Consider the following 27811-nt stretch of genomic DNA (forward strand, 5'->3'; position numbering starts at 1 on the left):
AATATGTCCATTGGGGATGTGTGTCCTAAGGAATCCGAAGAGCCTCCAAGTGCACAAGATCAACCATCCTCCACCACGCAAGCATCTCCACCAACTCAAAATGAGGATGAGACTCAAGTTGATGAAGGGCAAAATCAAGAAGATGAGTCACCTCAAGATGATGGCAATAATCAAGGGGGAGATGCAAATGAGGAAGACAAGGAGGAAGAGGAACAAAGGCCGCCACACCCAAGAGTCCACCAAGCAATCCAACGAGATCACCCCGTCGACACCATCCTCGGCGACATTCATAAGGGGGTAACTACTAGATCTCGTGTTGCACATTTTTGTGAACATTACTCTTTTGTTTCCTCTATTGAGCCACACAGGGTAGAAGAAGCACTCCAAGATTCGGATTGGGTGGTGGCGATGCAAGAGGAACTCAACAATTTCACAAGGAACGAGGTATGGCATTTAGTTCCACGTCCTAACCAAAATGTTGTAGGAACCAAATGGGTCTTCCGCAACAAGCAAGACGAGCATGGTGTGGTGACAAGGAACAAAGCTCGACTTGTGGCCAAAGGATACTCCCAAGTCGAAGGTTTGGATTTCGGTGAAACCTATGCACCCGTAGCTAGGCTTGAGTCAATTCGCATATTATTGGCCTATGCTACTTACCATGGCTTTAAGCTTTATCAAATGGACGTGAAAAGTGCCTTCCTCAATGGACCAATCAAGGAAGAGGTCTATGTTGAGCAACCTCCCGGCTTTGAAGACAGTGAGTATCCTAACCATGTCTATAAGCTCTCTAAGGCGCTTTATGGGCTCAAGCAAGCCCCAAGAGCATGGTATGAATGCCTTAGAGATTTTCTTATTGCAAATGGATTCAAAGTCGGAAAGGCTGATCCTACACTCTTTACTAAAACTCTTGAAAATGACTTGTTTGTATGCCAAATTTATGTTGATGATATTATATTTGGGTCTACTAACGAGTCTACATGTGAAGAGTTTAGTAGGATCATGACACAGAAATTCGAGATGTCTATGATGGGGGAGTTGAAGTATTTTCTAGGATTCCAAGTCAAACAACTCCAAGAGGGCACCTTCATCAGCCAAACGAAGTACACTCAAGACATTCTAACCAAGTTTGGAATGAAGGATGCCAAGCCCATCAAGACACCCATGGGAACCAATGGGCATCTCGACCTCGACACGGGAGGTAAATCCGTCGATCAAAAGGTATACCGGTCGATGATTGGTTCATTGCTTTATTTATGTGCATCTCGACCGGACATTATGCTTTCCGTTTGCATGTGTGCAAGATTCCAATCCGACCCTAAGGAATCCCACCTTACGGCCGTAAAACGAATCTTGAGATATTTGGCTTATACTCCTAAGTTTGGGCTTTGGTATCCTCGGGGATCCACTTTTGATTTGATTGGTTATTCGGATGCCGATTGGGCAGGGTGTAAGATTAATAGGAAGAGCACATCGGGGACTTGCCAGTTCTTGGGAAGATCCTTGGTGTCTTGGGCTTCAAAGAAGCAAAATTTGGTCGCTCTTTCCACCGCCGAAGCCGAGTACATTGCCGCAGGACATTGTTGCGCGCAATTGCTTTGGATGAGGCAAACTCTGCGGGACTACGGTTACAAATTAACCAAAGTTCCTTTGCTATGTGATAATGAGAGTGCAATCAAAATGGCCGACAATCCTGTCGAGCATAGCCGCACTAAACACATAGCCATTCGGTATCATTTTCTTAGGGATCACCAACAAAAGGGAGATATCGAGATTTCTTACATTAACACTAAAGATCAATTAGCCGATATTTTTACCAAGCCTCTTGATGAACAATCTTTTACCAGACTTAGGCATGAGCTCAATATTCTTGATTCTAGAAATTTCTTTTGCTAGCTTGCACACATAGCTCATTTAAATACCTTTGATCATATCTCTTTTATATGCTATGACTAATGTGTTTTCAAGTCTATTTCAAACCAAGTCATAGGTATATTGAAAGGGAATTGGAGTCTTCGGCGAAGAAAAAGGCTTCCACTCCGTAACTCATACTTCGCCATCACTCCAAGCAACTCTCTATTCTTTGGGGGAGAAATGAGCATCGAAGAAAAAGGGCTCTAATGATTCCGTTTTTGGCGATTCATGCCAAAAAGGGGGAGAAATGAGCCCAAAGCAAAAGGACCGCACCACCACCAAATTCAAAAACTTAGTGTTTTCCAAAAGTATTTATCAATTGATATCCTATTGTGTTAAAAAGGGGGCTTTCAAAAATCTTACATCAAAACCCTCTTGAACACTAAGAGGAGGATTTGATTTAGGGGGAGTTTTGTTTAGTCAAAGGAAAAGCATTTGAAACAGGGGGAGAAAATTTCAAATCTTGACTATGCTTTGCAAACTTTTATTCATTTACCTTTGACTATTTGCAAAAGATCTTTGAAATGGATTTACAAAAACTTGCAAAAACAAAACTCGTGGTGCAAGCGTGGTCCAAAATGTTATATAAGAAAGAAACAATCCATGCATATCTTGTGAGTATTTATATTGGCTCAATTCCAAGCAACCTTTACACTTACATTATGCAAACTAGTTCAATTATGCACTTCTATATTTGCTTTGGTTTGTGTTGGCATCAATCACCAAAAAGGGGGAGATTGAAAGGGAATTAGGCTTACACCTAGTTCCTAAATAATTTTGGTGGTTGAATTGCTCAACACAGATAATTGGACTAACTAGTTTGCCCAAGTGTATAGATTACACAGGTGTAAAAGGCTCACACTCAGCCAATAAAAAGACCCAGTTTTGGATTCAACAAAGGAGCAAAAGGGGCAACCGAAGGCACCCCTGGTCTGGCGCACCGGACTGTCCGGTGTGCCACCGGACATGTCCGGTGCACCAGGGGGACTCAGACTCCAACTCGCCACCTTCGGGAATTCCCTGAGGCGACTCGGCTATAATTCACCGGACTGTCCGGTGTACACCGGACAGTGTCCGGTGCGCCAAGGGAGGTCGGCCTCAGGAACTCGCCAGCTTCGGGAAACTCCAACGGCTAGTCCACTATAATTCACCGGACTGTCCGGTGTGCACCGGACTGTCCGGTGCGCCTCCGGAGCAACGGTCTTCTCCGCGCCAACGGCTCTCTGCCGCGCATTTAATGCGCGCTCTGCGCGCGCAGGAGTCAGAAACGCCCATGCTGGCACACCGGACAATGAACAGTAGATGTTCGGTGTGCACCGGACACCCTGGAGGGCCCACAAGTCAGAAGTTCCAACGGTCAGAATCCAACGGCAGTGATGACGTGGCAGGGGGCACCGGACTGTCCGGTGTGCACCGGACTGTCCGGTGCGCCATCGAACAGGCAGCCTTCCAACGACCACTTTTGGTGGTTGGGGCTATAAATACCCCAACCACCCCACCATTCATTGCATCCAAGTTTTCCACTTCACAACCACTTACAAGAGCTAGGCATTCAATTCTAGACACATACAAAGAGATCAAATCCTCTCCAATTCATCACAAAGCCCTAGTGACTAGTGAGAGTGATTTGCCGTGTTCATTTGAGCTCTTGCGCTTGGATTGCTTCTTTTCTTTCTCACTTGTTCTTGAGATCAAAACTCCATTGTAATCAAGGCAAGAGGCACCAATTGTGTGGTGGCCCTTGCGGGGAAGTTTTGTTCCCGGCTTTGATTTGAGAAGAGAAGCTCACTCGGTCCGAGGGACCGTTTGAGAGAGGGAAGGGTTGAAAGAGACCCGGCCTTTGTGGCCTCCTCAACGGGGAGTAGGTTTGCAAGAACCGAACCTCGGTAAAACAAATCCGTGTGTCTCACTTCATTATTTGCTTGCGATTTGTTTTGCGCCCTCTCTCGCGGACTCGTTTATATTTCTAACGCTAACCCGGCTTGTAGTTGTGTTTATATTTGTAAATTTCAGTTTCGCCCTATTCACCCCCCTCTAGGCGACTATCACATATGTTGAGCACAGTTTTGAGCTGGCGGACGGTCCGGCCCTGAGGCCGGACGGTCCGCGGTCCGGACACTCCGCGCCTGTGGGCCGAACGGTCCGCGCATGCGCAGAGCAGTTTAGGGTTCCAAGTTTTGTGCTACGGTTGTTAGCTATATTCGCGGGATTAGCTCGGAATTAGTTGTGTAAAGGGTCCAGCCCTCCTCCTCTATAAATAGAGAGGTCTACGGCCGATTTGTAATCCAGAACAATCGATCAAATCCAGTCTATTACTCGTTTTTTACCTTATGCATTAGGAGTAGTCCTAGTCTAGTTCTAGTTTAGCCCTAGTTTAGTATTCCAATCCCCAAATTCTCTGCTTCTCTTCGACTCTACGTCGATTAGAGGAGTCTAGGTCGGCATACCGAGCCTAGACAACCCCTAGGATCTCTCCTCCCCGACGGGGTCCCTCCCGGGAGCGAGATCCAGGCGCCGCCGGCGACTTCCGCCGCCTCTGCGTACGCGCGGACCGTCCGGCCCTAGGGCGCGGACCGTCCGGCCGTCAGGCAGGGAACCCGAGCTCCTGTACCAGGTCGCGGACCGTCCGGCCCCTGGCTGTGGACCGTCCACGCCTGTGCAGAGAGCACCTCCGCCTCACGCCAGGTCGTGGACCGTCCGGCCCTGTGCCGCGGACCGTCCGCCCCTGACCAGAGAGCACCGCCGCTGGTTCTTTTGAGTGATTGGCGCCTCCAAAAAGGTGTCAACAGAGAGGCAACATTTATTATGCCTAGCATATTTTCAAAGTTTTTTTAAAAAATGGTTTTGGTAGCAACAACCGTAGAGAAAAGGCAGTGGAGAAAGACCCTAGAGGACTACCTTGGAGAGCTGCTGCCCCCTAGACTGGAATTTCCAAGAGCCCTAGATAATTTTGAACAAACCCTTCTGTTTGGCACGCAGTCTCCAACCCGAAAACTCTTGTTTGTGACCCAATCACTAACAACCTCTGATTAGAGATGGCAATGGGCTTCGATCCTCGATTCCTCGCGGAGAATTCCTCTATTAGGGGATGGAGATGGGGAAGGTTCTCCCGCGCGGGGATGTAAACGGGAGAAAATTCTCCCCCGATGGGTAAACAGGGATGGGGAAACATTCTCCATCCCCGTTCTCCGTGGAGACCCGTTAAACTTATATATAGTGATGTTTTTATGTAATATATAATGATAAAAATAAATATTTACATTGTTAAGAGATAACTCGTTGTACAAATATGTTTATTTTGATGTACACATAATGAGTTCTAACATCTGACAATGTATATAAGTGACAATGTTTTATATTAATAACAAAAAAGTATGTTATAATTATAATTTAAGTGGGAACGGGGATCCCCGATGGGGGTTTATCCTCGCGGGGAACGGGATGGGGAAGAAATGCCCCCGCAAAAGTTCGTGGGGATCCCCGCGAGAAATTTTTTTTGTCGCAAGGACGGGTACGAGAAGCCAAAAACCGACGGAGATTTCCCAGTTACCATCCCTACCCCTGATCGTTCAATCTTTTGGTTGGTTTAGTTTATGTAGTCTTCCTGTTTCTCAACTCTTTCTCTTTCATTAAATTGTGTTTCTAAGTGTACTGTAGTTGATTCGGAGACAGAATCGAGGGGAGTAGGTCTATAATTTTCGTATTTTTTTTTGTTTTTTTCTCTCGTCTAATATATACACTGGCAAACCTTTTGCCGCTATTTCCAAAAAATCTATCCAGGTATGTCTATTTGATTTTTGAAAAGAAAAAAAAGAACATTTTTTTTCTCAGGACACCGTTCATATGTGATACTAGGTGAGTGCCCGTGCGTTGCAACGGAAACATATATCACAATAACTTATAACAGTATAACTCATTTGTACATAAGTTATCATGATAAATGTTCTTCTTGCAACGCAAAGTCACTCATCTAGTCACAAATGAAGTAACACAGACAATAACATGTAGGTTCTGGTAGCTTTTTGAGCCTAAGCTCATATTACTCGGCAAACTTCAAGCTTACCACCAAAACCAGTAAATATATATCAGTTTATTGCTCATTATTAGAACTGTTGTGAGATGTTGTATGCCAGTAATAAAGATTCACTACAGTACATGACTAAAAACCCATAGAAACAATCTATATGTGATTGCATAATTCGTAGGTGTAGAACACCACCTAACCTGCTTCATGCTCAAACACTTATCAATTACAATACTATAGGACAATATGATGTTGCAAAGATGGGGCAAAACCATGTTTCACAAAGTTGTTATTATAATTATCAACGCAAGGCCTCATTGATGATCATCCTTGTCATAGTGGCCATTTGGATCACCACCATCACCAATGACCTTGAGCTGCCCAAAATCAACAAAATAATATTTTAGTCAAGTGCTAATCAACAACCAAAGTTGAACATCTTTTATAACAATCAGTCAAGGCAATGGTTTCTGTTACCACAAAGTATTGTGAGTAAACTAGGCACTCATGCGGTTTATCCTTTTGCAATAATACAATCCTTTTGCAGTATTACTGTATCAGTCACCTTTGATTGGATTTCTTTTGTGCCGACTTGGACAACACTAGCAGCAGACTGGGCAGCAGAGGCTGCAACTAATGAAAGGCATCCAAATCCCTGAAAAAATGTTATGGTAAGCAACTATATCAAACCAATATACAATTGCATAACAAGATATAATGCTGGACTCACTACACCTAACTAAATATTCACGTGGCCAAAGTAAGTTGAGGGCAATAATGCATCAACTGCTATTCAACTATAATATATTGGCTCACATGGCAACATGCATATTGAAACCTGTTTTGCTTAAACAATTCAAACAAGTGGCGCTGGCCTTCTGTAAATATGTTACAGGGGACCTCAGTATGTTCCTGTACTACCCAGTAATTGGAATGAACAAAGCATCATCACTATATTCAGGTGTTCAATATGCATCTTAAAACTTGATTAGACCACAATACTAACAAATTTCTTATGGTGAGCAACCCCAGATAGACCAATTGATTTATGCATGTAATGAAACAACAGTTACAAGTCATAAAATCTTCCGTTTTTACTGCCGAATAGTAGCAAGGAATAAAAATCAGAGCCCTACCATTGTAGTCAAACATATACTCCATAGTAATTGTTCTGTTTTCCTACGAATTGATGATATATTGTTATCCAATCAATGGAAAATATGCTATGTTCGTTATCTTTGTGATGAGTAGCGTGTGAAGTGGATTTGTTCATTGCACGCAGCGATAGCACAAAGATGATCTTTTTTTACCTGAGAGACAACCTGCAAGACATCGCCCTGAGCAGCACCGCCGTTCCTATTAGCCGATGGCGCTGGGCTGGATCCAAACACAACGTACTTGCCGCCCTGGGATGGCGGGATACCCTCAGGCTTGGACTCGTTCTCCGCCATCCTCCTGGCGAAGAAATCATCCTTATTAGCCACCGACGCCTCCAGCTGCTGCCTAGTGTAGATGTCCTGTGTTGATTTAGACCTCGGCGGCTGCCTCCCTGACTGTGCCCCCGCGACGGCGAATGATCCAACCGACTGATTCCGCCTCATGTCCGGCCGAAAATCATCGTCCCAGTCGTCCCACCCGCCGCCGCCTCTAGAGGCGTGCAAGGGTGGCTTCCTAGCCGGGGCGGGCGCGCCAGATCCGGGCGTCTCCTTGACTACGGGCGGGTCGGTCCAAGGCTTGCCCTCAATGAGCGAGGCGATGCAGTCGCGGTAGGCGGTCGCGGCGTTGAAGTTGTACTTCGCGACGTGAGACGTCTCCTTGGGAACACCCCACGCTGTGAGGAAGGCGTTGAGGCGGTCGTTGCCGCCGGCCTCCATCTTGCGGAGCTGCGCCTCGGTCCAGGAGTCCATGGTGACCGAGCGCACGAAACTGATGTGCACGCCGAGGCCCTGGTGCTTGCCGGAGCACTCGAGGCACATGAACACGCCATAGGAGACGCTTGCCCACTGCGGGTTCCGCTGCGCGCAGTCCACTCAGGTCTTGTTCCCCCGTCTGGGCCTGCAGCTCCTGCAACCGCCTCGCCGCCGTGGACGATGATTTTCGGTCGGTGTCGCGGGAGGAGTATGGAAGGGATGGGGGAGGCGGGGGAGGATGGGGTTTGTCGACGGGATCTACGGCCACGTGCGGGATGCGGGCAGGAGCGACAGAACGTGTGGACGCCTACATTACGTACATAAGTAGTAGTAGAGATTAGGGTCATTTTTTATTTTTATTTTTTGTACATACGTATTTGTCATACTCTCAAATATATTGTACATATAGGTGAGTGCCCGTGCGTTGCAACGAGAACATATAATAACATAATAACTTATATATAAAATGTGTCTTATATTGTTATAAGAAAATGTTTCATAATCCATTTGTAATCCTAGCCATACATAATTTTTGTTATTTTAATTTAGCTGTTTCACTACTACATTGCAACCATCAGTATCATGCAGACTTCGATATATGCCACGATTTGCATGGTCTCATCATTGAAGAGCACGTGCCACACCTGCCTAGGGATGAAAATGGGACGGATACAGCCGGATACATGGTCATCCCGTATCCTACCCTAATGTATTTCTCTCGGATACGGGACCAGATACGGGTAGTTAAGATTCGGGACGGATACAGGACGGGACCGGGTAATAATCCGGACGGGTAAGAAACGGATAACGGATACTACTCGGGTAGGTACCGGATAATTGTCGGGTAGTTCGTCCGATGATATTAATTGTCCAACCATCCAACAAACACATAAGTTAAGCAATATATAATCATGTATATGATGGATCAAATGTAAGAAAGGAAACCGATAAAATTGACATCATGCAGTCCAAAGTTACTTATCACAAGGACATTATAGAACCAACACCGCAATATTTAAAATTCATAAAATATTCTAGTTTCACTCAAAATTTGCAAATAAGTTACAAAAACTAATAAACATTTTATACAAAGATAACTCAAGTCCTCATGAAAATGATAAAGTAAAGTACTGATTATGTTGAAACTTGGATATTTACACTGATTTCACATGTAACTCATACAAATAAGTGAAAGTAAAATAGAATAAACGCGGGCATCTTATAGATCTTATGATCCAAACATTTTTTTATTGTTATATATGGACATATGTTTTGTCTTCGTAAAATTTCACGATTTTTTGAGGCTATTTATGTATTATTAATTTCTTGTCATAGAAAATCATCAAAATACAAATAAATCCTTAAAATATTGTAGTATCGACCGAAAAATACAAATAAGTTATCAATACTAATAAATAGTCAATAAAAAAATAACCTTAAGTTCCCACGTGGAGATAACTTTAAGCCCACACATAAAAATGGTAAAGTCTATTAATTTGATATAAATTTGGACATTATTTCAATGATTTTGGTCTAAATATATGTTTAAACAAAAAATAAATGTATTACAAACTTATAGATCTCTTCAAGCTCTACAATTTTCATATAAACTTTATCTTCATCCGATTTCATATGTAAAAGTTATGATTTTATAACTATATTATGCAGAAAAAGAAAAAATGATTACCCGAATTCCGGGTACCCGTATTCGACCCGAATATCTGGGTATTTTCCAGTAGTTCTTGCTCCATATCCGACCCGAATCTGAAGCTATAGTATCTGAATATTACCCGTATCCGTCCCGAATATAAAACTACCTGAACCCGTATCCGAAAAACGGGTATTAGCACTACCTGTATCCGGTACCCGACGGGTATACCCGACCCATTTCACCCCTAACACCTGTCGGTAGAAGTTCCCTCGTACATTGTCAGTCATCAGGTACGCACCACCATATACGCTTGCTTAAACAAAAAAAGCAAGTGTATGTGTTTGCGAAGAGAATTAAAGGCAGGCCCACACAAAAGCTACCCCGATGATGGCAAGTGGTCATTGCTGTCGGTCCTCCTCTACGTCACCTCTGGCGCCAAGATGACGCCATAGTCCTTGATATAGTAGTCATCGAACGCGCACGACATGGCGAGTACCGATGACTCTTGGTTGGGCTGCCAAACGAAGTGCACCCTGATCTCATCAGCGAGACAGTACACCTAGCCGCTGCACCACCGGATGTGCTACTTCTCTACATACATCTTGTTCGAGGACACTCACACAATGTCAGCAACGACCGTTGTCGCAGCGCACAAGAATTCATGGCCAGTCAGTAGTGACTTACGTGGCAGGTTGAGCTTCAGGTGATGATGAGCTGGACGATGTGACGACACCGTTGTCGGATGCGGTCCTAGAACGACCCAAGAGTCGTCGGCGTTGGTGACGACCATGAGGTCCCCCTGTTTGAGATGGACAGCACGGTGCAGCCGCCCTGGACTGCGTCCAAGCGGTGGCTGCGGCGGAGCTTGCCGAACACAGCGACGCAAGCGGCCACGTAGTACTGCTTCCAGAGGTCGAACTGGCAATCGTCAAGCTTCTTCTCGTCGTCGATGAGTGACACCAACGCGAGCGCCTCCTGCCAGTGGTGTTTGTTCGGGGTTTCCAAGTAATAAACATGAATTCATCTTTAGCGTTGGTTTATGAAAACGACTCACAAGTCAGATCCATGAAAAAATATTACGGAGAATAAATGTCACACATATTGTCGGGGACCATAATTAGGGGTACCCTCAAGACGCCTAATTCTCAGCTGGTAACCCCCATCAGCATAAAGCTGCAAAGGCCTGATGGGTACGATTAAGTCAGGGATCAGTCCACACGAGTGACTCGATCACGCTTCACCCGAGCCTAGCCTCGGCCAAGGGCAGCCGACCTCGAGAGACTTCCGTCTCGCCCGAGGCCCCCTTTTTATGGCGGACACATCACCGGCTCGCCCGAGGCCTTGGCTTCGCTCAGAAGCAACCTTGACTAAATCGCCACACCGACTGACCAAATTGCAGGGGCATTTAACGCAAAGGTGGCCTGACACCTTCATCCTGACACGCGCCCCCGGCAGAGCCGAAGTGACCACTGTCACTCCACCGCTCCACTGGCCAGTCTGACAGAAGGACAGCGCCGCCTGCGCCACTCCGACTGCAGTGCCACTCGACAGAGTGAGTCTGACAGGCAGTCAGGCCTTGCCAAAGGCACCACGGCGAACTCCGCCCCGCCCGACCCCAGGGCTCGGACTCGGGCTAAGACCCGGAAGACGGCGAACTCCGCTCCGCCCGACCCTAGGGCTCGGACTCGGGCTAAGACCCGGAAGACGGCGAACTCCGCTCCGCCCGACCCCAGGGCTCGGACTCGGGCTAAGACCCGGAAGACGGCGAACTCCGCTCCGCCCGACCCCAGGGCTCGGACTCGGGCTAAGACCCGGAAGACGACGAAACTCCGCTCCGCCCGACCCCAGGGCTCGGACTCGGGCTAAGACCCGGAAGACGACGAAACTCCGCCTCGCCCGACCCCAGGGCTCGGACTCCGCCCTGGCCTCGGCCGAACGACTTCCGCCTCGCCCGACCCCAGGGCTCGGACTCCACCCTGGCCTCGGCCGAACGACTTCCGCCTTGCCCGACCCCATGGCTCGGGCTCGGCCACGGCAACGGAAGGCAGACTCAACCTCGGCTTCGGAGGAACCCCCACGTCGCCCTGCCTAGGGCACAGACCGCCACGTCAACAGGAAGCGCCATCATCATCCTACCTCGAATCGACTCGGGTCACGGAGAACAAGACCGGCGTCCCATCCGGCCAGCTCCGCCGGAGGGACAATGATGGCGCTCCACAAGCTCTATGACGACGGCGGCCCCCAGCTCTCTTACGGAAGCAGGACGACGTCAGCAGGGACGCGACCGCTCCAACAGCTGTCCCTCCGCCAGGCTCCGCCGCGCCTCCGACAGCCACGACATCACGCCAGCAGGGTGCCCAGATCTCTCCGGCTGCCACATTGGCATGTACCTAGGGCGCTAGCTCTCCCTCCGCTAGACACGTAGCACTCTGCTACACCCCCCATTGTACACCTGGATCCTCTCCTTACGACTATAAAAGGGAGGACCAGGGCCTTCTTAGAGAGGGTTGGCCGCGCGGGACCGAGGACGGGACAGGCGCTCTCTTGGGGCCGCTCGCTTCCCTCACCCGCGTGGACGCTTGTAACCCCCCTACTGCAAGCGCACCTGACCTGGGCGCGGGACGAACACGAAGGCCGCGGGACTTCCACCTCTCTCACGCTCGACTCCGGCCACCTCGCCTCTCCCCCCTTCGCGCTCGCCCACGCGCTCGACCCATCTGGGCTGGGGCACGCAGCACACTCACTCGTCGGCTTAGGGACCCCCCTGTCTCGAAACGCCGACACATATAAAAAAGAATTTAAGTTGAAAACATTATTCAAACAAAAGAAATTACATGCAAGGCTCTTCTTTAAATACTACTCCCTCCATCCAAAAATATAATTCAGGAATCTCGTTGATAATTATCTACTACTATACATTGTGCAAAGGTAACAGGTAGGCTTGATATGTAGTAGATATTTTTACCGTAACAGATATTGACATAAACACACATGTGGTATAGTGGTAGCTACGAGCACATTTGCTTAAGAGGTCGCAGGTTCGAATCCCATTGGGGTCATATTTGTGTTTTTTTAATTTAATTTTAGCTAGGCGTGAGATGCACGTGGGAATGGGAATGAGCTTTGCGGGGAGGAAGGAATGAGAAAGACAGTGCGGGGGAGAGGGGAATGAGAATGGCAGAACACGGAATGACAACCGGGAATGGGAATGTGCTTTGCGGGGAGGGGAGAATGAGAAAGACAGTGCGGGGAGGGGGGGAATGGGAATGGCAGAACACGGAATGGCAGCCTACTGAAAGGGAAATGTGCTCTTGGGCCATTTCTAAGTATTTTGGTGATTGAGTGCCAACACAGGTGCTTAAATGTGAATCTATACCCATGGATGGACAAAGTGCAAATCAAGAGTAAAGGTATGTTTCTAAGCCTTAGTACATTGTTTTGAAGACTAATGTATTGTGTCTAAGTGCTTGAAACAGGAGAAATCGAGTCAGAGAAAAGTTGGCTGTGTACAGCCAAAAAGCTGTTCAGTCTGGAGCACCGGACTGTCCGGTGGTGCACCGGACAGTGTCCGGTGCGCCAGGCTGCCTCGAGCGAAGTGGCTGCTCTCGGGAATTCGCCGACGGCGTACGGCTAAAATTCACTGGACTGTCCGGCGTGCACCGGACTGTCCGGTGAGCCAACGGTCGGCCGGGCCAACGGTCGGCCGCGGAATCCGCGCGCAACACGTGGCCGAGCCAACGGTCGGAAGGGGGCACCGGACTGTCCGGTGTGCACCGGACTGTCCGGTGCGCCAACGGCTCCCAGATCTGCAACGGTCGACTGGGCCGTTTAAGGAAAGAAATCGGGCACCGGACAGTGTCCGGTGTGCACCGGACTGTCCGGTGCGCCCGATGACAGAAGGCAAGATCAGTCTTCCAGAATTGCTCTCAACGGCTCCTAGCTGCCTTGGGGCTATAAAAGGGACCCCTAGGCGCATGGAGGAGAACACCAAGCAACCTTAGAGCATTCTTGATCATCCACACTCAGTCTTTGCGCATCCGTTTGTCATTCTCAGTGATTCGAGCTCCGTTCTAGTGAGAACTTTGAGATAGTCTTTTGAGCTCGATTCTTGGCCGTGTGTGTGCGCATTTTGCTGTGGATTTGTGTGTGTTGCTTCCCTCCCTTACTACGTATTTCTTTGTGAATCTCAAGTGTAAGGGCGAGAGACTCCAAGTTGTGGAGATTCCTCGCAAACGGGATACTGAAAGGAAAAGCATAACACTGTGGTATTCAAGTTGATCATTGGATCACTTGAGAGGAGTTGAGTGCAACTCTCGTCCGTTGGGACGCCACAACGTGGAGTAGGCAAGTTTTGTACTTGGCCGAACCACGGGATAAACCATTGTGTCTTCTCTGTGTTGATTTTTTGTGGTATTGTGATTTGTTGAGACTCATCTCTAGCCACTTGGCGATTATTGTGCTAACACTTAACAAGTTTTTGTGGCTATAAGTTTAAGTTTCACAGGATCACCTATTCACCCCCCCTCTAGGTGCTCTCAATTGGTATCGGAGCCGTTCTCTTCACAAAGGGACTAACCGCCCGAAGAGATGGATCCTAAAGGGAAGGGAATCGTGATCAACGACAAGGAGAAGGAGTCCTTCGTCAACGAGCCAAGGGATGACAAGTCAAATGACTCGGGCTCGGGCCACAGACGCAAAGATGGGAAGAAGAAGAAGACAAGACGCATCAAGGAGATCATCTACTACGACAGCGATGAGTCTACTTCCTCCCAAAAGGACGACGACCACAACGAATACGAGAGAAAGAAACCGGTCAATTCGAACTTTTCTTTTGATTACTCTCGTATTCCTCAAAGTACTAATGCTCATTTATTATCTATTCCACTTGGTAAACCTCCTCATTTTGATGGAGAGGACTACGGATTTTGGAGTCACAAAATGCGTAGTCACTTGTTCTCTCTCCATCCTAGCATATGGGAGATTGTAGAAAATGGAATGCACTTTGATAGTACAGATAGTCCCATGTTTATTAATGAACAAATTCATAAAAATGCACAAGCTACTACTGTGTTGCTAGCCTCTTTGTGCAGGGACGAGTACCATAAGGTGAGCGGCTTGGACAATGCCAAGCAGATCTAGGACACCCTCAAGATCTCTCATGAGGGGAATGATGTCACCTTGCTCACCAAGATGGAGTTGGTGGAGGGCGAGCTTGGACGATTCGCAATGATAAGGGGCGAAGAGCCAACTCAAACATACAACCGGCTCAAGACCCTTATCAACAAAATAAGGAGCTACGGGAGCACGCGATGGACGGACCACGACGTCGTCCGCCTAATGCTAAGGTCATTTACCGTTCTTGATCCTCATTTGGTGAACAATATTCGTGAAAATCCTAGGTACACCAAGATGTCGTCCGAAGAAGTTCTAGGGAAGTTTGTAAGCGGGAGAATGATGATCAAGGAGGCGAGATACGTGGACGACGCGTTGAACGGTCCTACTCATGAGCCTCAACCCATCGCTCTCAAGGCAACGAGGAGTAAGGAGGCACTACCAAGCAAGGTGGCGCAAGTTGAGGCGGTCGGGCTCAATAATGAGGAGATGGCCCTCATCATTAAGCGCTTCAAGACGGCGCTTAAAGGTCGCAAGGGACAGCCAAGCAAGACCAAGACAAAGGAGAAGCGCTCATGCTTCAAATGTGGTAAGATTGGTCATTTCATTGCTAACTGTCCCGATAATGAAAGTGACCAGGAAAAGGGGAACAAAAGGGAGAAGAAGAAGCATTACAAGAAGGCCAAGGGCGAGGCACATATAGGAAAGGAGTGGGATTCGGATTGCTCCTCCTCCGACTCCGACAATGAAGGACTCGCCGCCACCGCCTTCAACAAGTCATCCCTCTTCCCCAACGAGCGTCACACTTGCCTCATGGCAAGGGAGAAGAAAGTAAGCACTCATGATACTAGTACTTATGCTTCTTCAAGTGAGGATGAGTCTAGTGATGATGATGAGATAGATTACTCATGCTTATTCAAGGGATTAGATAGATCTAAAATTAATAAGATTAATGAGTTGATTGATGCTTTGAATGATAAGAATAGATTACTAGAAAAACAAGAGGATCTTTTATATGAGGAGCATGATAAATTTGTTAGTGCACAAAATTCCCTTGCTCTAGAAATTAAAAGAAATGAAGTGCTTTCTGGTGAATTATCTTCTTGTCATGAAACCATTGCTACTTTAAAAGGTGTTAATAATGATTTAAATGCTAAACTAGAAGTGGCTAGTAAATCTAATTCTTGTGTAGAACATGTTGTAATTTGTACTAGGTGTAAAGACTTTGACATTGATGCGTGTAGTGAACACCTAGTTTCAATTTCCAAGCTTAATGATGAATTGGCTAGTCTTAATGCTCAACTTAAGACTAGCAAGAATGATTTTAATAAGCTAAAATTTGCAAGGGATGCCTACACGATTGGTAGACACCCCTCAATTAAGGATGGACTTGGCTTCAAGAGGGAAGCCAAGAACTTAACAAGCCATAAGGCTCCCATCTCCGCCAAGGAGAAAGGGAAGGCCCCTATGGCAAGTAGTACTAAAAGGAACCATGCTTTTATGTATCATGATAGGAGACAAACTAGGAATTATAATGCTTATGATGATTTTGACTCTCATGCCATGTTTGCTTCTAGTTCTTCCTATATGCATGGTAGAAATATGTCTAGGAGAAATGCTATTCATCATGTGCCAAAAAGGAATATTATTCATGCTCCTAGGAAAGTAGTGAATGAACCTTCTACAATTTATTGTGCTTTAAATGCTTCCTTTGCTATTTGTAGAAAGGATAGGAAAATTGTTGCCAGGAAGTTAGGGGCAAAATGCAAGGGAGACAAAACTTGCATTTGGGTCCCTAAGGATATTTGCACTAACCTTGTAGGACCCAACAAGAGTTGGGTACCTAAGTCCCAAGCCTAAATTTGCCTTGCAGGTTTATGCATCCGGGGGTTCAAGCTGGATTATTGATAGCGGATGCACAAACCATATGACGGGGGAGAAGAAGATGTTCACCTCCTACGTCAAGAATAAGGATTCCCAAGATTCAATTATATTCGGTGATGGGAATCAAGGCAAGGTAAAAGGGTTAGGTAAAATTGCAATTTCTAATGAGCACTCTATCTCTAATGTGTTTTTAGTAGAGTCTCTTGGATATAATTTGCTATCGGTTAGTCAATTATGCAATATGGGATATAACTGTCTATTTACAAATGTAGATGTGTCTGTCTTTAGAAGAAGTGATGGTTCACTAGCTTTTAAGGGTGTATTAGACGGCAAACTTTATTTAGTTGATTTTGCAAAAGAAGAGGCCGGTCTAGATGCATGCTTAATGGCTAAGACTTGCATGGGCTGGCTGTGGCATCGCCGCTTAGCACATGTGGGGATGAAGAACCTCCACAAGCTTCTAAAGGGAGAACACGTGATAGGTCTAACCAATGTTCATTTCGAAAAAGATAGACCTTGTGCAGCTTGTCAAGCAGGGAAACAGGTGGGAGGCTCTCATCACACCAAAAATGTGATGACAACATCAAGACCCCTGGAGCTGCCACATATGGACCTCTTCGGACCCGTCGCCTATCTGAGCATAGGAGGAAGTAAGTATGGTTTAGTTATTGTTGATGACTTTTCCCGCTTCACTTGGGTATTCTTTTTGCAGGATAAGTCTGAAACCCAAGGGACCCTCAAGCGCTTCCTCAGGAGAGCTCAAAATGAGTTTGAGCTCAAGGTGAAGAAGATAAGAAGCGACAACGGGTCCGAGTTCAAGAACCTTCAAGTGGAGGAGTTCCTTGAGGAGGAAGGGATCAAGCACGAGTTCTCCGCTCCCTACACACCACAGCAAAATGGTGTGGTAGAGAGGAAGAACAGGACGCTAATCGATATGGCGAGGACGATGCTTGGAGAATTCAAGACCCCCGAGTGTTTCTGGTCGGAAGCCGTGAACACGGCTTGCCACGCCATCAACAGGGTCTACCTTCATCGCCTCCTCAAGAAGACGTCCTATGAGCTTCTAACCGGTAACAAACCCAATGTATCTTACTTTCGTGTATTTGGGAGCAAATGCTACATTCTAGTGAAGAAGGGTAGAAATTCTAAGTTTGCTCCCAAAGCTGTAGAAGGGTTTTTGTTAGGTTATGACTCAAATACAAAGGCGTATAGAGTCTTCAACAAATCATCGGGTTTGGTTGAAGTCTCTAGCGACGTTGTATTTGATGAGACTAATGGCTCTCCAAGAGAGCAAGTTGTTGATTGTGATGATGTAGATGAAGAAGATGTTCCGACGGCAGCTATACGAACCATGGCGATTGGAGAAGTGCGGCCACAGGAACAAGATGAACGAAATCAACCTTCTTCCTCAACAACGGTGCACCCCCCAACTCAAGACGATGAACAGGTTCATCAAAAGGAGGTGTGTGATCAAGGGGGAGCACAAGATGATCACGTGATGGAGGAAGAAGCGCAACCGGCACCTCCAACCCAAGTTCGAGCGGTGATTCAAAGGGATCATCCCGTCGACCAAATTTTGGGTGATATTAGCAAGGGAGTAACTACTCGATCTCGATTAGTTAATTTTTGTGAGCATTACTCCTTTGTCTCTTCTATTGAGCCTTTCAGGGTAGAAGAGGCCTTGCTAGATCCGGACTGGGTGTTAGCCATGCAGGAGGAACTCAACAACTTCAAGCGCAATGAAGTTTGGACACTGGTGCCTCGTCCCAAGCAAAATGTTGTGGGAACCAAGTGGGTGTTCCGCAACAAACAGGACGAGCACGGGGTGGTGACGAGGAACAAGGCTCGACTTGTGGCAAAAGGTTATGCCCAAGTCGCAGGTTTGGACTTTGAGGAGACGTTTGCTCCTGTGGCTAGGCTAGAGTCAATTCGCATCCTGCTAGCATATGCCGCTCACCATTCTTTCAGGTTGTACCAAATGGATGTGAAGAGCGCTTTCCTCAACGGGTCGATCAAGGAGGAGGTGTACGTGGAGCAACCCCTGGCTTCGAGGATGAACGGTACCCCGACCACGTGTGTAAGCTCTCTAAGGCGCTCTATGGACTTAAGCAAGCCCCAAGAGCATGGTATGAATGCCTTAGAGACTTTCTAATTGTTAATGCTTTCAAGGTTGGGAAAGCCGATCCAACTCTTTTTACTAAGACATGTGATGGTGATTTGTTTGTGTGCCAAATTTATGTCGATGACATAATATTTGGTTCTACTAACCAAAAGTCTTGTGAAGAGTTTAGCAGGGTGATGACGCAGAAATTCGAGATGTCGATGATGGGCGAGTTGAACTACTTCCTTGGGTTCCAAGTGAAGCAACTCAAGGACGGCACCTTCATCTCCCAAACGAAGTACACGCAAGATCTGCTAAAGCGGTTTGGGATGAAGGACGCCAAGCCCGCAAAGACTCCGATGGGAACCGACGGACATACCGACCTCAACAAAGGAGGTAAGTCGGTTGATCAAAAAGCATACCGGTCAATGATAGGGTCTCTACTTTATTTATGTGCTAGTAGACCGGATATTATGCTTAGCGTATGCATGTGTGCTAGATTTCAATCCGATCCTAAGGAGTGTCACTTAGTGGCGGTAAAGCGAATTCTAAGATATTTGGTTGCTACGCCTTGCTTCGGGCTCTGGTATCCAAAAGGGTCTACCTTTGACTTGGTTGGATACTCAGATTCCGACTATGCTGGATGTAAGGTCGATAGGAAGAGTACATCAGGGACGTGCCAATTCTTAGGAAGGTCCCTGGTGTCGTGGAACTCTAAGAAACAAACCTCTGTTGCCCTATCCACCGCTGAGGCCGAGTATGTTGCCGCAGGACAATGTTGCGCGCAACTACTTTGGATGAGGCAAACCCTCCGGGACTTTGGCTACAATCTGAGCAAAGTCCCACTCCTATGTGACAATGAGAGTGCTATCCGCATGGCGGAAAATCCTGTTGAACACAGCCGCACAAAGCACATAGACATCCGACATCACTTTTTGAGAGACCACCAGCAAAAGGGAGATATCGAAGTGTTTCATGTTAGCACCGAGAACCAGCTAGCCGATATCTTTACCAAGCCTCTAGATGAGAAGACCTTTTGCAGGTTGCGTAGTGAGCTTAATGTCTTAGATTCGCGGAACTTGGATTGAATTGTAGCATACATGTGTTTATGCCTTTGATCATGTTCATTCTGCATTTTGTTGCTTATTGTGGTGCTCAAGTTGTACAAACACTCCCTGGATCTCACAAGTCCATTGCAAAGTGATGCACAGTTTGAGGGGGAGATGTGTTACAACTTGACCCTTTGAGACTAACCGTATGCTTGAGTTTGCTTGTTTTAGTCTCAAAGGAGAATTAAAAGGGAAAAGGTGGACTTGGACCATGAAAGACTTCCACTGCACTCCGATGAGAGGGTAACTTATTCCAAGTTCATCTCATGTACTCTTATTGCCTTTGTATTCTTATTGAAGATTTTGGTGAGGCAATGGGGTTCTGGGGCCAAGATTGATCCCGTTTTGGTGCTTGATGCCAAAGGGGGAGAAAATAAAGGCCAAAGCGATAAATGGATCAGCTACCACTTGAGAGATTTTGAAAATAGAGATTTTGAAAATAGTAGAATAGAGCTTTTTCAAAACTCTTTTGTTGTCTCTTTTGTCAAAAGTTGGCCTCTTATGGGGAGAAGTGTTGATTATGAAAAAAAGGCACTTGAGAGATTTTGAAAATAGAGATTTTGAAAATAGTAGAATAGAGCTTTTTCAAAACTCTTTTGTTGTCTCTTTTGTCAAAAGTTGGCCTCTTATGGGGAGAAGTGTTGATTATGAAAAAAAGGGGGAGTTTTTGAAATCTTTCTTTTGGAATGACTCTCTTTATGCTTCAACATGTGTGTTTGACTTAGAGGTAGAGATTTGAGTTTGATTTGCAAAAACAAACCAAGTGGTGGCAAAGGATGATCCATATATGCCAAATTGAATCAAAATAAATTTGAGTTTTTATTTGAAGTGATATTGCACTTGTTCTAGTTGCTTTATGTTGTGTTGGCATAAATCACCAAAAAGGGGGAGATTGAAAGGGAAATGTGCCCTTGGGCCATTTCTAAGTATTTTGGTGATTGAGTGCCAACACAGGTGCTTAAATGTGAATCTATACCCATGGATGGACAAAGTGCAAATCAAGAGTAAAGGTATGTTTCTAAGCCTTAGTACATTGTTTTGAAGACTAATGTATTGTGTCTAAGTGCTTGAAACAGGAGAAATCGAGTCAGAGAAAAGTTGGCTATGTACAGCCAAAAAGTTGTTCGGTCTGGAGCACCGGACTGTCCGGTGGTGCACCGGACAGTGTCCGGTGGTGCACCGGACAGTGTCCGGTGCGCCAGGCTGCCTCGAGCGAAGTGGCTGCTCTCAGGAATTCGCCGACGGCGTACGGCTAAAATTCACCGGACTGTCCGGCGTGCACCAGACTGTCCGGTGAGCCAACGGTCGGCCGGGCCAACGGTCGGCCGCGGAATCCGCGCGCAACACGTGGCCGAGCCAACGGTCGGAAGGGGGCACCGGACTGTCCGGTGTGCACCGGACTGTCCGGTGCGCCAACGGCTCCCAGATCTGCAACGGTCGACTGGGCCGTTTAAGGAAAGAAATCGGGCACCGGACAGTGTCCGATGTGCACCGGACTGTCTGGTGCGCCCGATGACAGAAGGCAAGATCAGTCTTCCAGAATTGCTCTCAACGGCTCCTAGCTGCCTTGGGGCTATAAAAGGGACCCCTAGGCGCATGGAGGAGAACACCAAGCAACCTTAGAGCATTCTTGATCATCCACACTCAGTCTTTGCGCATCCGTTTGTCATTCTCAGTGATTCGAGCTCCGTTCTAGTGAGAACTTTGAGATAGTCTTTTGAGCTCGATTCTTGGCCGTGTGTGTGCGCATTTTGCTGTGGATTTGTGTGTGTTGCTTCCCTCCCTTACTACGTATTTCTTTGTGAATCTCAAGTGTAAGGGCGAGAGACTCCAAGTTGTGGAGATTCCTCGCAAACGGGATACTGAAAGGAAAAGCATAACACTGTGGTATTCAAGTTGATCATTGGATCACTTGAGAGGAGTTGAGTGCAACTCTCGTCCGTTGGGACGCCACAACGTGGAGTAGGCAAGTTTTGTACTTGGCCGAACCACGGGATAAACCATTGTGTCTTCTCTGTGTTGATTTTTTGTGGTATTGTGATTTGTTGAGACTCATCTCTAGCCACTTGGCGATTATTGTGCTAACACTTAACAAGTTTTTGTGGCTATAAGTTTAAGTTTCACAGGATCACCTATTCACCCCCCCCTCTAGGTGCTCTCACCTACCCCTTACCGTCTTAATCTATACTACCTATTAAGAACGCAAGGGGTAGGCTGCCTCCCCTGGTTCTGCCTCCGGGTAATCTGGACCGTCCGTATCTACTGCCCACGATCTACGTGCATCGACATCGTCTAACCATCCCACTCTACGCACCTCACTCCGCAGTCGTTGCCTCCCACCGCCCTCCGCCGCGCGAGTCGCGACCGGCCCTCACCCCCCCGACCCCCGTGCGCTGCTCAATCCGGGGATGCTAGGTCTCCGCAGTCGCCACCTCCCGTCTCCCCTCCTCCGCGCAAGTCGTAGCTGGTCCTCACCGCTCCCCCCCCCGCTGCGCCGCTCAAGGGCCTGTCGGGGTTGCTAGGGCTTGGACCCCTGCCGTCATGACCGATGTCTTCCACACCAACTCCCCCGCTCGATGCGCTCCTATCATCCTCTGGCTTGGCTCGGACGGACTGGACTGGATCCATGCTCACTGTTTCCTCTCGACTCCTGTAGGTGAAGGTGTTCAGGGAGGCGCTGGATGGCTCCGACGTCATCATTATCCCCGTTGTTGTGCCTAGGAAGCCGGACATGACTAGGCACGACCTCTTCAACATCAATGCTGGCATCATTAAGGGGCTCTACATTGCCATCGCCAAGCACCGCTCCAACGTAAGTGTCGCGCCCTTGTCACTCTAGATCTGCATCTTAGGCATCTAGGTCTGCTTGCTATATTTGATACTCTACTTTTGGTGGTTGGAATGGCTGGTGATTGGATCTGGTGCAGATCTAGCGTCCAGAGCTGTGGCCGCCATGTCCACCTGCATCCACTGGTCCATTCCTGGCTCCGAATTACTTTCCGTTCTCCTTGTCCCTCGTGCATCCGTAGGCTTGGATCTAAGCTAGGGAGAGCCCCAATTCGGCCGACAGGGAGGAGGATTTAGGTGGTGACGAGAAATGATGTTTGTTGGGTTCTGATCTGTCGTACCGCATGATCAATATGTTGATGAATATATTGTCATAGCACATATGCTTTTGGAAAGTAAATTGTGGTGATGCTACCACATATAGGTGAGGCTCTATGTGTGGATGACATCCCCTCTCCCAAGGACTACGTTTATGGTGCATTTTTTTATCTATAGCACAAAACCTTTAGCCCATGTGAAGAGCATAGAACTCGACCTTTCACTCAAATAGCTTAAAATGGTAGGGGTAGTTACTGCTAAGGATATTCTAGAAGGTGGCAACACGGTCATCTTTGGTGGGGCGGGACAACAACAGCCCCGCGGCGACAACGCATTGGGAGTGGCACAACGAGGAGGTCAAGGGCGGCGACGACAAGGTGCGGAGCTCATGTATGTAAGAAGTAACTCTAGAGAGTTGTTTGTGCTAATGTGCCATATTTGGTTCTTGCTGGTTTGAGGATATATGCAGCTCACGTAGGATGGGTTCTCATTATTTGGTTGTGTTACAATACAGTATTATTCAACATCGAATGTTGTTTATAAGATGTACTTATATAATATACTCCCATTTAATAACTTGTTACTAATCACTAGCTACTATTTTTAGATTGTCTTGGAAGACGTTTTGCTCCACGCGTTCTTGGTAGGGGAGATGATGGTTCCATGTTACTTATATGTCCTCTATTTTATTTGCTACTTCCTTCCATTTTGTGGACTTGTTGTATTTATATGAACTTGTATTCCAATGTGCAGAGGCTTGTGAGGGATTTATATGCGATGCTTGATGAAGTAAATTATGAGGAAGCACCTCATGATTTGAAGGTTTCGGAAACTTTTGATGAATTTATCTAGGTCTAGGACACGAAAGAACAATGATTATGATTTAAGGTCATTTGCTTTTAAGTTGAAGGCTATGGTAAGCTACCTTTATTCAATACCGAGTACGACCACTTCATTTAAACATTGGTACTACTTGCTATCAATCTATCAAGCATTAGAATTTTGGTAGTAAATCGTTAGCTTGGGTCAGCTCTTGGTTAATGTTGTTTGGTCATGTTCGATCAGATTTTGCCATAGATAGTGGATGCCTTTTTCTTACCTAACGAGTATGCCACTCATGCTTTGATGTGAAATTATTTAGTGACGTTTTCTTGTACTATCAACACTTCAACACTAATGAAAAATATTATATGCATTGCATATTGTCCTAAGGATAGTCTAGAACATGTGTTCTAAGAGTACGTGTAAGTGACACTTTTTTGGGGGGGGATAATGGCTAGACATTACATGTTGAAGATTTTGTTGGCCAGTTTAAATACCTTAGAGCTACACAATCTAATAAAAGTGGACTATTTGGCTTTAATACACCCCAACAAGATAACACCACCGTTGATAGAAATTCTTCTGTATTTCTGGACTGTTCTATGCATCCTACTACAAAAATTATGGGAATTTCTTGGTTATGCTTGAGAAAGATGAATTGTTTGGCTTTAGTTTGAAGTGAATTATTCCATTGGTGCAAAAATTATTTTTTAGAAGGTTCTCGATGTATCTATTCAATTAATTATCAAGTGACATTTTATCTGTATGGCGTTATCTTGATGGGGTGTATTAGAATCTGATGATTTCGCTGCTGTTGGATTTGCCGAGCCGGAGCCGCCGGAGATTACCTATCGACGAGCTGAAGCTGCAGGCAAGGGCCAGCGGCGGCCACGGCGCTAAGGACCAGTTCCCCGTCGGCATGCGCGTGATCGCCGTCGACGACGACCCGACCTGCCTCAAGGTCCTCTAGAGATTTGTGGGTGATGTTCTGGTCTGTTTGTGGGTGATGTTTGTGCTAATGTAGCGGATTCTGGTTTTGTTTTCTATGCAGTCTCTATGATTTTCAGGGAGAGATTTGCGTTCCTTGGTATTACGGTTTGATGGCAGACAGTAGCACTATTTCTCCGAGGAAACATTGGGGGCAATATGTAGTTGAACTGAATAGGTAAAGAAGTCTCTAGCCATAAATCACACTTTGCTATTCTAGGATGCCTGTAGGCGTATTTTACCATCCTAAGTATGCATTTAGCCCTATTAATTGAGATGGCTATTGACATTTTGTATGTTTCTGTAGATTATTCCTGATGTTGCAACATTTTCATGTAGGTTCGAAAGGAATCAGAAAGAAATTGCAGGAGGTGCATTTTGGATTCTGTTGGTCTGATCTCTAAATATTTGATCTCTGATTCAATTAATTAAATGCACTCAGTCATACATGTTTGTTTAAAGTGATGTGCTTTGTTGCTGATTCAATGTTTATGCATGTGTTTTGTTGTCTTTACTTTTTCTTTCACTATACATGGATCGAGGTCTCCAAAATAAATGGTGGAGCTGCATGTATATAGACACGCATACTAGATGTATAGTTGGAGCTGTATGATAATCTACACAGGGGCAGGTTCAGATGCAAGTGCAAGTGCAGGAGGCAGAGCGATCTCAAGGTCTGCCTGGCGATGCTGAAGCCGGCAAAGGTGGACAGGATGATGGTGATTACAACTTGCAGCCACATCTACACACCACAAAAAATCTCAAGTCTTGTATTTAAGAAGATTACTAACAGGGTTGCATACAAAACAGTCATCAAAGGTTGATATACCCTTGAATTGTAGTGTACGAAGTTATATTTGCTTTGTGCTTCTGTTTTTTATAATTCTTTGTTATTAATTTTGTAGCTCACAGTGATGTTGTGTTAAAGGCTAAGAGCATGGCTGACAAGGTTGAGTGGGCAAATAAGACTAAAGTTGTTATTCAAAGCAAAGGGGGTTCTTTCAAGGGTCCAAGTATTGAGGGTGGTTCAATGAGGCAAATCAATTCGGATGGTGCTTTAGTAAGTTCTAGATTAATACATAATTGAATTACATTTATAGCTTTCTTTTGCTGTTTTTCTTTACTCAACTAAATCTTGATTTATTAGGGATCATCATGTAAGGTCAGCTCCCCTTATATAGAATGTGATTGAATGATTGACTCAGATAAGTATGTCAACAACAACTGCTTTACATTGGTCCCTTAATTCGTCAGGTAAAATAATTTATGTTGCCCTTCACTAAGCCAGTCTGGTCTGGTCACAGAGTTTCCATACTTGTCTAGGATGTGATAATACCGGCAAACACTGTGATTGAAAACTCTATAATGTACTTCTTATTAAACTCCAATTGAAAACTCTATAATGTACATCCAATTGAAGTTTGGAAATGAATAGCATTAAAAAACAAATATATGTCTAATATGTATTAAAGGAGAAGAGTTCGACTGAAAATACCATGGCTTTATTGCCAAAGAATATTAAAACAATCTATTTTGAAGTCCACAACTTTGAGATTACATAAAAACACATTGTGAAGTTTAAGCCTGACCTGATATTCATATTGAATTGTAAAAGCACACGAAGACAGAATGATGATGAACATGAAGTTTAGGGCCACAGTCATAGTTTCCAGCATAACAGTAGTGGTACCTTTTCCCGAGCAAGATCCGCAAGAACAAGAACATATTGATTCAGAGAATGAAGTCTTGTAATATAATCAGATGGTTTCCCTCGTCTACAATCCACAGTGGCTCTCACTTTTTTTATCAATTTCAGATTGCTCTGTAGATCACATTAGACACAGTTATTTAGTGCCAGCTCGAACTTTTCTATATACTTCCAACATTTCACTTTGGTATTTTGTAGGCTACATGGAAGTACTATCATTTATGTATGGATTAATGGATACCTTTTCCTTTTTCTTTTGAAGGTGAATATGGACTATGGCCTTGATCCAACAATAGGGAAGGCCATAATACAGGCAGCTGAGGAGGTCGCAGAGGGAAAGTTAGATGATCACTTCCCACTTGTTATCTGGCAAACTGGCAGTGGCACACAAAGCAACATGAATGCCAATGAGGTTGGTGTCCTACAGATCCAATATTTTTACTTCAAATCTTCCATAAAACGTCAATTTTAAAGTAGTATAGCTGTTGTTTGGAATGGTAGTCCCTGCTAAAGTGTGAAAAGTTAAACTTCAGTGTCCAAACACATGGTAAACTAAACCAACCTCCATTTGTGCTCCACTCTGCTGATTATCTCTAATTCTCTAATCTCTATGCAAAATAGTATTTAGTTTTCCTGTAAGCTAATGTTCATGTGAATTTTATTGTGAACCTAGCATGTTTCTGCCAGCTGTGCTATATTGTTTATGATCTCTTTTCTGAATTCAGGTAATTGCAAATAGGGCATCTGAGATCCTTGGACACAAGGGTGGTCAGAAGTATGTGCACCCAAATGACCATGTGAATAGGTCACAATCTTCAAATGATACATTTCCCATTGTAAGCTTTAACTATTTTTATTTCACTATTACTATTACTGCTGCAGATGTTTATTATTCATGGCGTTGACATTTCCAGGTAATGCATATAGCGACGGTCGTTGAGATACATTCAAGGTTTATCCCAAGTTTGCAACAGTTCCATGATTCACTTCATTCGAAAGTATTAACTTCTCCTTTCCTTAGGAATTATTTTACTATGCTTGTCAAATGCCTTCCATAATTATATTATGACTGTTTTTGTACTATGCTTGTTAGTTGTTAATTGCCTTTTGTATAACTATATCATGACCTATTAATATTATATTATCCTACTGTGAATTTGTGCCTATTGATTATATCCATCTGCTTATTAGGGATTCAGATTGAAGTTGAAACATTAGAAATTTAGAAAATCATCAAAGATCTTAATATTTCGGCATTGCTTGTACAAGAACTACATAGCGTGGCTCCTAACTCTGTACAAGTTCTGTAGCAGTTCATTAGAGTCGCTTAATTCTTTTCCTGATTGAAGTTCGTATTAATAATTAGGTGTTAATTAGGTAACCCATAGCCTGGTGACCACTTCATACCAATTTGTACATGCTAATGCTAATGTGTAGGATCAGCTAACCTGACTGTGCAGACTGTTGAGTTTAAAGACATAATTAAA

The 27811-nt window shown here is 45.5% G+C and overlaps 1 long non-coding RNA gene and 1 pseudogene across 1 annotated transcript; one reads left to right on the plus strand and one right to left on the minus strand.

Moving 5' to 3' along the window:
• Window positions 1-6249: 6249 nt before the first annotated feature.
• Window positions 6250-22399, minus strand: LOC103649507 (probable ADP-ribosylation factor GTPase-activating protein AGD6; annotated as a pseudogene).
• A 2556-nt stretch (window positions 22400-24955) lies between these two features.
• Window positions 24956-27160, plus strand: LOC118476450 (uncharacterized). Its single transcript, XR_004856552.1, has 3 exons — window positions 24956-25435; window positions 25522-26736; window positions 27050-27160. It is a non-coding gene; the product is annotated as an uncharacterized lncRNA (long non-coding RNA).
• Window positions 27161-27811: the final 651 nt, after the last annotated feature.

This window comes from Zea mays, chromosome 2 (genome assembly GCF_902167145.1).
Source record: "Zea mays cultivar B73 chromosome 2, Zm-B73-REFERENCE-NAM-5.0, whole genome shotgun sequence".
Lineage (NCBI taxonomy): Eukaryota > Viridiplantae > Streptophyta > Magnoliopsida > Poales > Poaceae > Zea > Zea mays.